The 11,738-nt window shown below is 40.1% G+C and overlaps 1 non-coding gene across 1 annotated transcript; it reads right to left on the bottom strand.

Annotated features, from left to right (window-relative positions):
• Positions 1–5,508: 5,508 nt before the first annotated feature.
• trnaa-ugc (transfer RNA alanine (anticodon UGC)) lies at positions 5,509–5,585 on the bottom strand. The gene has a single exon. It is a non-coding gene; the product is annotated as a tRNA-Ala (tRNA).
• Positions 5,586–11,738: the final 6,153 nt, after the last annotated feature.

Below are 11,738 nucleotides of genomic sequence, written 5' to 3'. Positions count from 1 at the left end.
CTCCTGGATGTTATCACGTGTAGGTCATGGGGAGGGAGGGATTGTTTTATGGAAATGTATTAAGTTAAATTGGGAATAAACGTGTAAAGTAATTCACCACTCTGTTTAGCATCTTGCTTTACTATTTAAATTTGAAGTTAAGTGTATTGGTGGCTGAATATTTCTTCCCCTGTTACTGAGAGAGCCTGAAAACATGTAAGGAAATGATCATGTGACTAAATCCAACCCATATACCTATAACAAACCCAAAGCATTAGACATTTCTGGTGTGCTGGCACTACCACAACGGTATTTTATGAGGAATGGGGTGCCCAGTCCTGCAAAATGTTGTCTACAAATAAATTGTTTGCGTCCCAAATGGCACCCTATAAAGTGCACTACTTTTGACCAGGGCCCATAGAAGAATAGGGTGCCATTGTGGACGTACACATTGTCTAAATGAAATGTACATTTCTCTGCCTGTGTCTAATGCATCCTTTGATTGTGATTTCTTTCAGTCCTTCAATGAATCTAATTTATTTGATGTACTTTTTGTAAATCAAACTATTGCATTTTCTTCCATAGCCACGGCTGGCCTTTTGAGCTAGAAATGTTATCACCCTTTCTTTTATTTATCGTTTTCCTTGATGCCCCTTTTTTTTTGTCTTACAGAATCATGAAACATTGCTTAATGACTGCAATGTTGCAATATCATGGGGAACAATGACTGACCACTACAACCATGCTCTGTTTTTATTGGATAGGAGGCTGAGGGGTGAACAATAAAGACATTGACCTTTTATATACCTCGTTATCACTGTAAACACACAAGCAGGGACAAAAGGTTGGCTGTATGGAGCAGAGATGCTGTCTGTTGTATGTGGCTATTTTTAAACCTTGTCAGATAAATGTCAGTAACACCTGTTAAGCAGGGTATGTTATTGCTTTAGGGTTCTGTAAATGCCTAATCATGCCAACCAGTGCAGTCTACATTTCAACTCTGTCTCCAAGGTAACATTTGTTACTTCCTATATTGAATGCCTATTGTTTACAAAATACTATGTCTAAATCTTGCCCCCAATATTATTCAAATATTTTTTTTTGTCTGCACACCAAATTTGTAGCTGACGTTATCCTCCCCCTTATTTTGTTCCAGATTCTTGCAATGCTTTGCAGGGCTGTACCTGTCCAATGAATTTATAATTGATTAGGGGGAAAATAATAAATGCTGTTATTGAGATATTTTGTTGACTTTGGTGTGACACTTAGACAAGTGGTTTGTTCTAATGGTGTTTTACACTTAATAGGTGAATACACGTTGTCCATGAGGTGTTGACTTAAGGGAATAGTTGTCTTCATCATTAGGGCCTACTGTCCTTAGTCCCAGTCATGGGACAGAAAGAAACCTATGTGGTGTGGGTCAGAGATGCATTTTGTGTGGTAGTGGTGCTGTTTGTGTGGTAGTCAGCTGTTTGTTCACCTGCCCGCAATAGATGTTTCTGCTTATTGCCGATATTTTGGTAGACTATTTAAAAATCATGGGACTATAACGTTCTATCTGCATTTTTGTTAAGAGCTGACGGCCTTGTTCGGTTCAATGGTCTCTACCTATATAGTACTCAAGACCCCAATTAATGTTAAGTTCAAAAGAATACAAGAGAATTGCTGATGCCATTCAAACCGATGAGACATTGGAACTTTAAAGCCAATTCTCAGGATCCATCTGTTTGAAGATAGTTTGGGAAATAAAAGGATCTATCGATTTCTTAGTCAACTGTCTATAATTAGATGCATGCAGCTTCTCATTATACAGTGAGTGTACGAAACATTAAGGACACTGTCCTAATATTGAGTTGAACCCCCCGTTGCCCTCAGAACAGCCTCAATTCTTTGGGAATTGGACTCACAATGTGTCAGAAGCTGGCCCATGTCTCCAATGCTTTCAAGTTGGCTGGATGTCTTTTGGGTGGTGGACCACTCTTGATACACACAGGAAACTGTTGAGCGTGAACCCAGAAGCTTTGCAGTTCTCGACACAAACAGGTGCGCCTGGTACCTACTACCATACCCTGTTCAAAGGCACTTATCTTTTGTCTCGCCTTCAACCTGTCTCCTCCCCTTCATCTGCACTGGTTTGAAGTGGATTTAACAAGTGACCTCAATAAGGGATCATAGCTTTCACCTACAGTGGAAAGGGCTTAATGTTTTATATTGTTTTAAATTGCCCATGAAAACTAAATAAACCCTTGCTCACCAGAATTTCAGAAATCGATAGAATGAATGCTTCAATCTAATCGACATCGGTAAAGTTCTCAATGTCATCTCTGCTTCTTCCAAGAAGCAAAGACATTTAGTCACTGGGGAGAAAATGCTCCCCCAAATGACATCAGTTTGACCAGTTGTACGGAAATAGAACTATGAAAAATTACCCGACATGTTATCTGATATTTCAATTAGGCTTGAATGCATATTTTAAGTGGTTGAAATATCAGCTTTTATGATACTGGTCAAGATGGGGGTAGAGGTACTAATTGTGCATTTGCATTCTCTAGATGCAAGGCACGCAGAGGCCAAATTGAGCTTCGTACTGCATCACTGTGCGCCTCCCAAAATGTGTAACAATGCGGAGGGCTTTGTATAGCTCCGCATTCACATGATGTGGGGGGCGGGATGTCCTGTATAAACACAAACTCTCCTTTAAAGGTGCTGCAGAAGTAAGGGCATTCATACTTCTTGCCTGTCGCAGAGCTGTTGTGAAGTGTGTATATAGGACTTCCTGCCCCCACTTACCGTCAACCGATCATGTCAATGCGTAGCTATACAGAGCGCTCAGCTTTGTTACGAAGGTTAGGAGGCACACAGCAACGCGGTGCAGAGCTCAATTTGGCCCCTGCGTGCCTCCATACAGTCTCCATCCGCATTTTCGGATCAGGCATAAATTGTCTCTTAATGCTCTGACTTCTGCATAGGCTGCATCACGGTAAATACCGTACTGCCACTGCAGATGTCAGATTGACCATGCAGAGCCTTTTTTACATCCCTAATGCCAGATAGCCTAAAAAATAATACAATAAAACCCTAAATGTAGCCTATAGATATAATGAGGCTATACATTTTATGATTTTATTGATCCACACAATCTTTCATGACCCTAAACGGGCGGGTTATGAGTCAAAATAGCAATCATGTTGGCGTTGTTAGGTTCCCAAGAGGATGCCTACTTTCAAAAGCGCGCTGCACTCTCCCATGGTTATGCACTGGTGAGATGACACCTTGTCAGTTCCTCTTCAGACACTGTTTGAGGAATTAAAGTGCTTCCCCAGGTTAGTCAGACAACATTGCCATGTATTCCATTTCTCTGCATTTACATGGAGTACGTGCAGATTATTTTTTACCCCGTTTTTGTGGTATCGAAATGGTAGTGACAGTCTTGTCTCATCGCTGCAACTCCCGTACGGACTCGGGAGAGGTGAAGGCCGTGCGTCGTCTGAGACACAACTCAGCCAAGCCGCACTGCTTCTTAACACAATGCCCACTTAACCCGCAAGCCAGCCGCACCAATGTGTCGGAGAAAACGCTGTACACCTGGCGATCGTGTCAGCATGCACTGTGCCCGGCCTGCCACAGGAGACGCTCGTGCGTGATGGGACAAGGACATCCCTGCCAGCCAAACCCTCCCCTAACCCGGACGGCGCTGGGTCAATTGTGCGCCGCCCCATGGGTCTCTCGGTTGCGGCCGGCTGCGACAGAGCCTGGACTCAAACCCAGAACCTCTAGTGGCACAGCTAGCACGCCACTGCAATACGCAATTTTCTATGCATTTACATGTAGGAATATGTGTTTGGTAATTGACCTTTGATTAGGCTACATATTTAGAGTATGTTTCTATGAATTTCTATGACCTGAGTGAATGACCTACTTCTGGCCATTGAATTCTTAATCGAAACCAGTGTTTAGCAGTGACGTAGTCAATTTCATATCTGAGTAGATGTTGCCATGCTGTATTGGCCTATATGGCCTATGTGTTTGTCTTTCGTTACACCCTCATGAAAGAATATGCAGCCAACTTTGAGAAAAGCGTTCTACTTTATATCTCCGTGAAGGAGTGCCTTGTTCATTTACCAGTGGTTTGACATTGACTCATGTATGTCTGTTAGTTGTGTCAGGGTGTTTGGATGAATTGTGTATGATACATCAGATGTGATACGTGGCTTAGTCACTGTCATCCCTTCATACTCCCACATTGTTGACCAATCTGATACGTGGAAGCAGTCGCATTGCACATTTCCTGTCATACATTAAATGTACAGGAAGAAACCCATAATGCCAATAGGGGTGCAGCAACAAGGAAAAATACAGTTTACATACCTGTTTGTATTAAAGCTCAAATCAATGGGGTTGACTCCCAGTTTGTGCTGAGTGGAATGTCAAGGTGTTCTTGGCTGGTCAGCACTTACTTAACCTTGGCTTCTAAACACTGTTTTGATGAAAGCCTAGAGTGGCCTGCCTGTTTTTTTTTTCTCTCTCTCTTTTAGACTATCAGCTTGTTTCTCTCTTCTCATCAAAGCACTGGATAATTCAACAGAGTTGGATCTGGGTTGTGTAGGAGAAAGGCTACATATATAGGGGATATTGAGTAGTAAACAATAATGAGGGAGGAAGTTTAACTCCATTCAAAGTGACAAAGGCCAGAGCTGAGCTTGTCCAGTCTGGATCTGCAGGCTCTTCTTCCTCAACCAGGACTGGGCCTGGTGCTGGTTTGGGGATGGTACAGTACGGGAGATTCAAGGACATTTTGCCCAAATGTCGATTGAGACCTTTGACCTTTTTGTCCTGAAACTGACAGAGATCTCCCAGATACATGATGGTCAAAACTGCTGAATCTTGGATCTTTTCAATGAAGCATTCACCTATAGTCTGGTTGCCAGATCTCGTTGCGCTATAGACAACTCCTGAATAGTTGAGACATTTAAACAACTCAGTATGAGACATTTACAAAAACTATTGTCCACTCCTTGGAAAAACACAATGACTTAGTGGTACATTTTATTGACCCCATTTCTGAGTACTGACTTCCTTGATAATTTGTCATGACTTACAATCGTTTCGCTAACTTTATAGTTGCTTGGCTACACAAATCATTTGAGATTGGGTCATTTTGAGATCTGTGCTTTCATTGCACATTCTGTTCTTCAACTCAACATAGCCAATTTATTTTAAAACGGGCAAGCGTATTTGAAAATCCAATGAAAATTGGCATTGTTCTGGGAGGTTTGTGCAATCTATATTAGAGGCCTCTCTTGTTCATGGAGCGGGACTCATCCAACCAGGATTCCTGGGTAGTTGTAACATAGTAAATGTAAATCCAGGACACTGAAATTAGTATTATATGTTACATTTGGTATGGACAAGAGTTCAATTATTCCCAGAACGAGGACCTATGTCTGCACACCCTTTTTTTATGGGCCTAATCCATGAATATATTTAGCAGACGCTCTTATTCAGAGCAACTTAGCGTAGTGTTCGTACTGGTCCCCCGTGGGAATCAAACCCACAGCCCTGGCATTGCAAGTGCCGTGCTCTACCAACTGAGCCACACAGGAACCCATGTGAAGCCCTATTCATTTAATAGGATCTCCATGGGCCTAATAGGAAACATGTGTCATTTAACTTTTACAATGTATTAGTCTACCTTTTAATGTGGTATAAGCACAACCATGATGTTTTTATGTAGGCTACCTGCGCACGTTACTCAGGGATGGCTGAAAGACATGTGGTGCAGGATTATTTATTTTTTTAAAGACTCATTTACATATTTTTATGCTTATCATTTTTGACAATTGGTAGGCTATTTGTAAGTGAACTTGTCTATAATTAGATGCATGCAGCTTCTCTTGTCATTATTTGATGCTCGTCTAGAATACTAAAAGCCTTGCTCACAAGAATGTCATAAATTGATAGAAGGATCCATTTATTTTCAACAATCTATACTGAACAAAAAATATAAACGCAACATGTAAAGTGTTGGTCCCACGTGTCATGAGCTGAAATGAAAAGAAATGTTCCACATGCACAAAAAGCTTATTTCTCTAAAATGTTGAACACACATTTGTTTATATCCCTGTTAGTGAGCATTTCTCCTTTGCTAAGATAATCCATCCACCTGACAGGTGTGGCATATCAAGAAGCTAATTACATAGCATGATCATTAATTACACAGGTGCACCTTGCACTGTGAAAAAAGGCCACTCTAAAATGTGCACTTTTGTCACACAACACAATACCACTGATGTCTCATGTTTTGAAGGAGCGTGCAATTGGCATGCTGACTGCAGGAATGTCCACCAGAGCTATTGCCAGATAATTGAATGTTCATTTCGCTAGCATAAGCCGCCTCCAATGCCATTTTAGAGAATTTGGCAGTATTGATGCCAGCCCAGGACCTCGACATCCGGCTTCTTCACCTGCGGGATTGTCTGACCGGGGTGCTGAGAAGTATTGCAGTCTGTAATAAAGCCCTTGTGTGGAGAAATACTCATTCTGATTGGCTGGGCCTGGCTCCCCAGTGGGTGGCCATGGCTGTGCCCTTGCCCAGTCATGTGAAATCCATAGATTAGGGCCTAATGAATTTATTTCAATTGACTGATTTCCTTATATGAACTATAACTCTATGAAACTGTTGCATGTTTCATTTATACATATATTTTCGGTATAGTTGACATCAGTAAAGTTTTTTCTTTCATTTCTGCTTCTCTCACATAGTGAGGAGGTTCGGGGACCAGGGAGATTTCCAAATGGCCAATCAGTTTGACCGGTTTTAAGGATATTAAAAGCTGTAAAAAATTATCCAACATGTTTATAATAATATTTCAGTTAATCTTGGCTGCATATTATATGTGGTTGAAAATACTGTCAGCTTTTATGTTGCTGAAAGAAAGTTTAGGCTACACAACAGAGTGCATTTGCATTCTCTCAAGATGCTGAAACAAATAAATATTTTCATATTTTCCAGAGATCTATTTTGGAGACTAAGAAAATTAAGATTTGGTACAATCATTTTACTGTGAGGACTATTACCAGCCTTTCAAATCAATTCATGGCTACGGATGTGAGTGCTACTACGGGTCTGTAGTCATTTAGGCAGGTTACCTTAGTGTTCTTGGGCACAGGGATTATGGTGGTCTAGCAAGCAAAGTGATTCACATTTCTTGCTCGCTAACCAAATGAAACCTGTACCACTGTAACAGTATTGCTTCTGTCCCTCTCCTCGCCCCAACCTGGACTCGAACCAGGGACCCTCTGCACACATCAACAACTGACACACCCACGAAGCATCGTTACCCATCGCTCCACAAAAGCCACGGCCCTTGCAGAGCAAGGGGAACAACTACTTAAGGTCTCAGAGAGAGTGACGTCACTCGATTGAAACGCTATTAACGTGCACCACAGCTAACTAGCTAGCCATTTCACATCGGTTACACCAACCAAAAAACAATAAGAGGGGAAAAAGGTCACTCACCCACTCCTTTGATAACATGATATCCTCCCAGCAGCTAGCTAGCCAACTACATAAATTGATACGCTAGCCCATATTGAAAAAACGACGAATTTGCAGGCCAGACATAGCCTGTTAAATTTGTATTTATTTTTATGTGCAAATGCGACCCAAGCTGGCCATTGTTTTATTAGAATAAATGAGGCCCTTTATCATGTCCACTTAGGATGCTGTATATAGCATTTAAACATAACAAAACATTTAAAAAATAGCTAAATAATGTGTCGAGCCTTTGCTGCTATGCATAATATGATGTGACCCTTTCATTTTTTTGCACTGCATGGATCACCGGTGCAGTTGAATGCAGCATTGCTGTATGGTGAACTCAAAATGTACTGTAGCTGAGTAGCCAGCCTAGGCTACTGCTCAAACTTTGCTCTAATAGGCCTACATGTTTCTCCTTTGCATGGTGCTTTCTTGTAGGTTTTGTTTTTGGTTATTTATTGTCAAGCTTTAAAAAAACGATGCAAGACTGCAACATTTTAGTAGCCTAGTAGCTAGGAATTTGGCATGTGTCTATACACTTTCCCTCCACTGCACGCTGTAAACGGGCTACACGAAAGCAGCGCAATTGAAGTTGAATTCAGCGATGCGAGCGCATCAGGATATAATTTCATAAAACAGTTGACTCAGCTGTTGACTCATTTATACTCGCTTGTGTGTCCCATTCGACCCGTGGGCCTTGTTTTTGACACGTGCGCTAGCCTTTTAGCCACGTTATGACTGACTTGTGGTCATTGCCCTTGCTAGTTTGATTTTTTTTTAAAACTTTTTTTTACTAACAACAAATCAATACATAAAGCACATGAGGGAACACAAGCATACATAGATTACAAACAATGGACAATCGAGCTAGGGGGTACAATATCACATTACAATTACACAAGGACCTTAAGGGACATGCATATACTTACAATTCTAACAGCTTTTTTGTTAGTAGAGCATTTAACCGTCTTAAAATACAGTTCAATTTCTTTTTGTAGGATACGAAAATGTGGTGTTTGTAAATTTACATTTGTGTATATGAAATTTGGCCAAAAGAATAATGAAATTAATTACATAAAAATGATTCCGCTTATTTCTATTGTATGTAAAGAATCCAAACAGTACATCTCTCCACAATAGTGTAAAATCTTCATAAATGTGTTCAATTATAAACCTACTGATGTCTTGCCACAGTTTTCTTACATGCATACAATGCCAAAAAAGATGCACAACTGTTTCTGGGTGGTCATTACAAAAGGAGCAATTTGAGTTGATGTTTTCCTTAAACTTCTTCATATAGTGGTTGGCAGGATAATATTTATGAATAATTTTAAAGGAAACTTCCTTAATTTTCTTAACAAGTAGGTATGTTTGTGGCAACATCCAAACTTTTTCCCAACAGATATTATCAATAAATCCATTCCAATAAGGCATGACATAAGGTATAGATACAACATCCTGCTGAAACAAGAATCGTATCGCTCTGTTGTTGAATGGACCAAAAGAGAAACAAATCTTTCCTACTGATGAGTCAACAGGGTCAATAGAAGGTAGGCTCTGAGGGTCAGGTCTTGACATGTTCCTGAATAACATAGCAACACCTGAGGGAATGGCATCTAAAACAATTGCAAAGTCTTTAGGTGTTACAGGGACCTTGTAAAGTGATACAAATTCTTTATAACTGAGTAAAAGACCCTCTGCATTTACCAGTTGGCTCACCAATAGGATATTATTTCTGAACCAATATTCTAAAAACAGAGAGGTATTTTTATACAATATATCCCGATTATTCCATATATAATATCTGTGTGGAGAAAAATTGTGTTTATAAATTAAGGACCATGACAAGAACCTGCCGATGAAAAGCAGAAAGTTTCACTGGAACTTTGTCAATATTATAATTGCAAAACAACATGAAGTTAAGGCCACCAAAAGTAGAGAAGACATGATGAGGAATAAAATTCCAGATAGAAGTGGGTCTTCTTAGGAATTGTTTTATCCAATTGATCTTGAAAGTATTATTTAAAGTAGTAAAATCCAGAAAATTCAGTCCACCCTTGCTAGTTTGATTGTATTGGCATTCCCAGCCTTGGTTACAGACAGTCATCTGTTTTTGTTCAAAATATTGAGTAATTGAAACTGAATGGGTGGCGGCAGCAAGCAATGTACCAGGCCAGCTGTGATTTACAACCTGAGAGTAATATTTTTTGGACTACCAAGAAATGTATTGGGGAATTATATGAATCATGCATTGAAAGGGAAAAGGGGATACCTAGTCAGTTGTCCAACTGAATGTATTCAACTGAAATGTGTCTTCCACATTTAACCCAACCCCTCTGAATCAGAGATCGACATCCACCTCTTCGGCACCTTGCTCATGGGCAGAACAACAGATCTTTACCTTGTCAGCTCAGGGATTAGATCCAGCAACCTTCCGGTTAATTTTGTTGTTTGTGTCATATCTGCAAAGTGGTTAAAATGCTGTCAGTTCCACTTTAAGTAACCATCTGTCTTATGTAACCATACCAAATGTAACATATACTAATTTTCGGTATTTCTGTATTTCGTATTTGTGTTTAATATGTTACTTCTAGTCAATGAGACCAGGCTGACTCATCACAAAAAATATATAACTTCTGACTGGACAAATGCTTGCATAAAACCACCAATGAAAATAGAAGTGGAACATACATCCGAAAACAAGTCCTGTAGGCTATCAAATGGAGAGAAAAAAAACACCATTATGCAACAATCTGATGAGAAAACAACTGAAAACTGATGGCAACTGAGAGAATCCCAAAGAAACGCCAGCAGTCTATTTGTCTGTATCGGAAGTTCACAGTTAATCTCGCTCCAAGCACGAAGTATCATCAACCTGGATGCGTTTACCTCATACCAACCATGACCTCTGCCAGGTCACCCAAGTGACTGAATTCCATTGCTGCTTTACATGCGCGCGGTGATAATACTTGCCGGCTCTGACTGTGACAGAAACACCAAAGAGTGTTGCACAATATTGCTTTATCTGTTTGAATATCTAAGCGTGCGTAATTACCCCAAGGCCCGCCAGTCAAGTGCACCATGGCATGCCATGCCGATGTCTCTTGTTCACTCTGACCGTGCCCACGATTTGACTCACTGTAAAGCCTAAACCCCGTTGACGTGTAGTCTATGAGACCAGGGTGCAGCTCATTATAAAACACAACACAAGCGTTATGTTGAATTTGAGAGGTTTTTTAAAAACTAGTCGACTGGATATGATTTTTACGCAGGCTAGCCTAGGCCTGCGTATAAATGGCCCAATTGGTGATTTTGATTTGAGATTAGGCAATGGATTGGAGATTATTTTGTCTAACACCAGCGCAAACAATCAAATCCATTAAATTCAATTAAATTCACTTGTAATAATCACTTAACTCCAAGGAACGATTAAAATGGCATTGTCAGACAGATATACCTGTCATCGAGTGCCTTTCATTAATTAAGCAAGATGTATCTGTCGTTGATATCTAGTGGGGACACTGCATAGGCTAGCCTACAGGTATGTTATCCTTGGCGCTACTCAAATATCTGACGATAAGAGATAACCACTTGATGCAACTGAAAGTTTGGTGTCGCGATCAAATATGTGCGTATTAATGAATAGATTACCCTTTGAGACAGTTTTTGTGCTGTCAAATGTCTGACGTCTTCAGATCAATAAAACCCGCAGAGCAAGAACAGTTCAGGCTAATTTGATTAAATAAGAGAAAGGTTAGGTACACTCAGAAAAAAACAAAAATAATTGATGAGTTCGAAGAACCCTTTTAGGTTCTAGATAGCACCTTTTGTGTCGTGTCCTTTCAGTAGGCTATATTAGAATGACTCAACATTTAGCCTTAACTGATAATTCAAATATATTTGAAACCATAAAGTTATAAATGTCATGGTCCAGGAACCATATTCATGTTGATGAATTGGGTTGATATTGCTAGAAGCAAACAAATGCCACGTGTTGTGATGGACATGTTATCTGATCAGATACAGCCATAAAATCCCCCCAACGGGAACATTATCCTACAGTTATAGCTAAAGACGTAAATGCAATTTTGTATTTATTAAAGCTTAATTGTCCATTTGTATAAACAAGTCCTGTATGAAAAATGTGGCAGGCATCGGAGTCAACACTGTCAACACTGGCCAAATGTGAGTGTTGGTTGAATAGTTGAAATACCGTAAT

The sequence above is a fragment of the Oncorhynchus keta genome, chromosome 5 (assembly GCF_023373465.1).
Source record: "Oncorhynchus keta strain PuntledgeMale-10-30-2019 chromosome 5, Oket_V2, whole genome shotgun sequence".
Classification (NCBI taxonomy): Eukaryota; Metazoa; Chordata; class Actinopteri; order Salmoniformes; family Salmonidae; genus Oncorhynchus; species Oncorhynchus keta.
The sequence above is the reverse complement of the archived record's forward strand: the minus strand, read 5'-3'. Positions and strand labels throughout refer to the sequence as shown.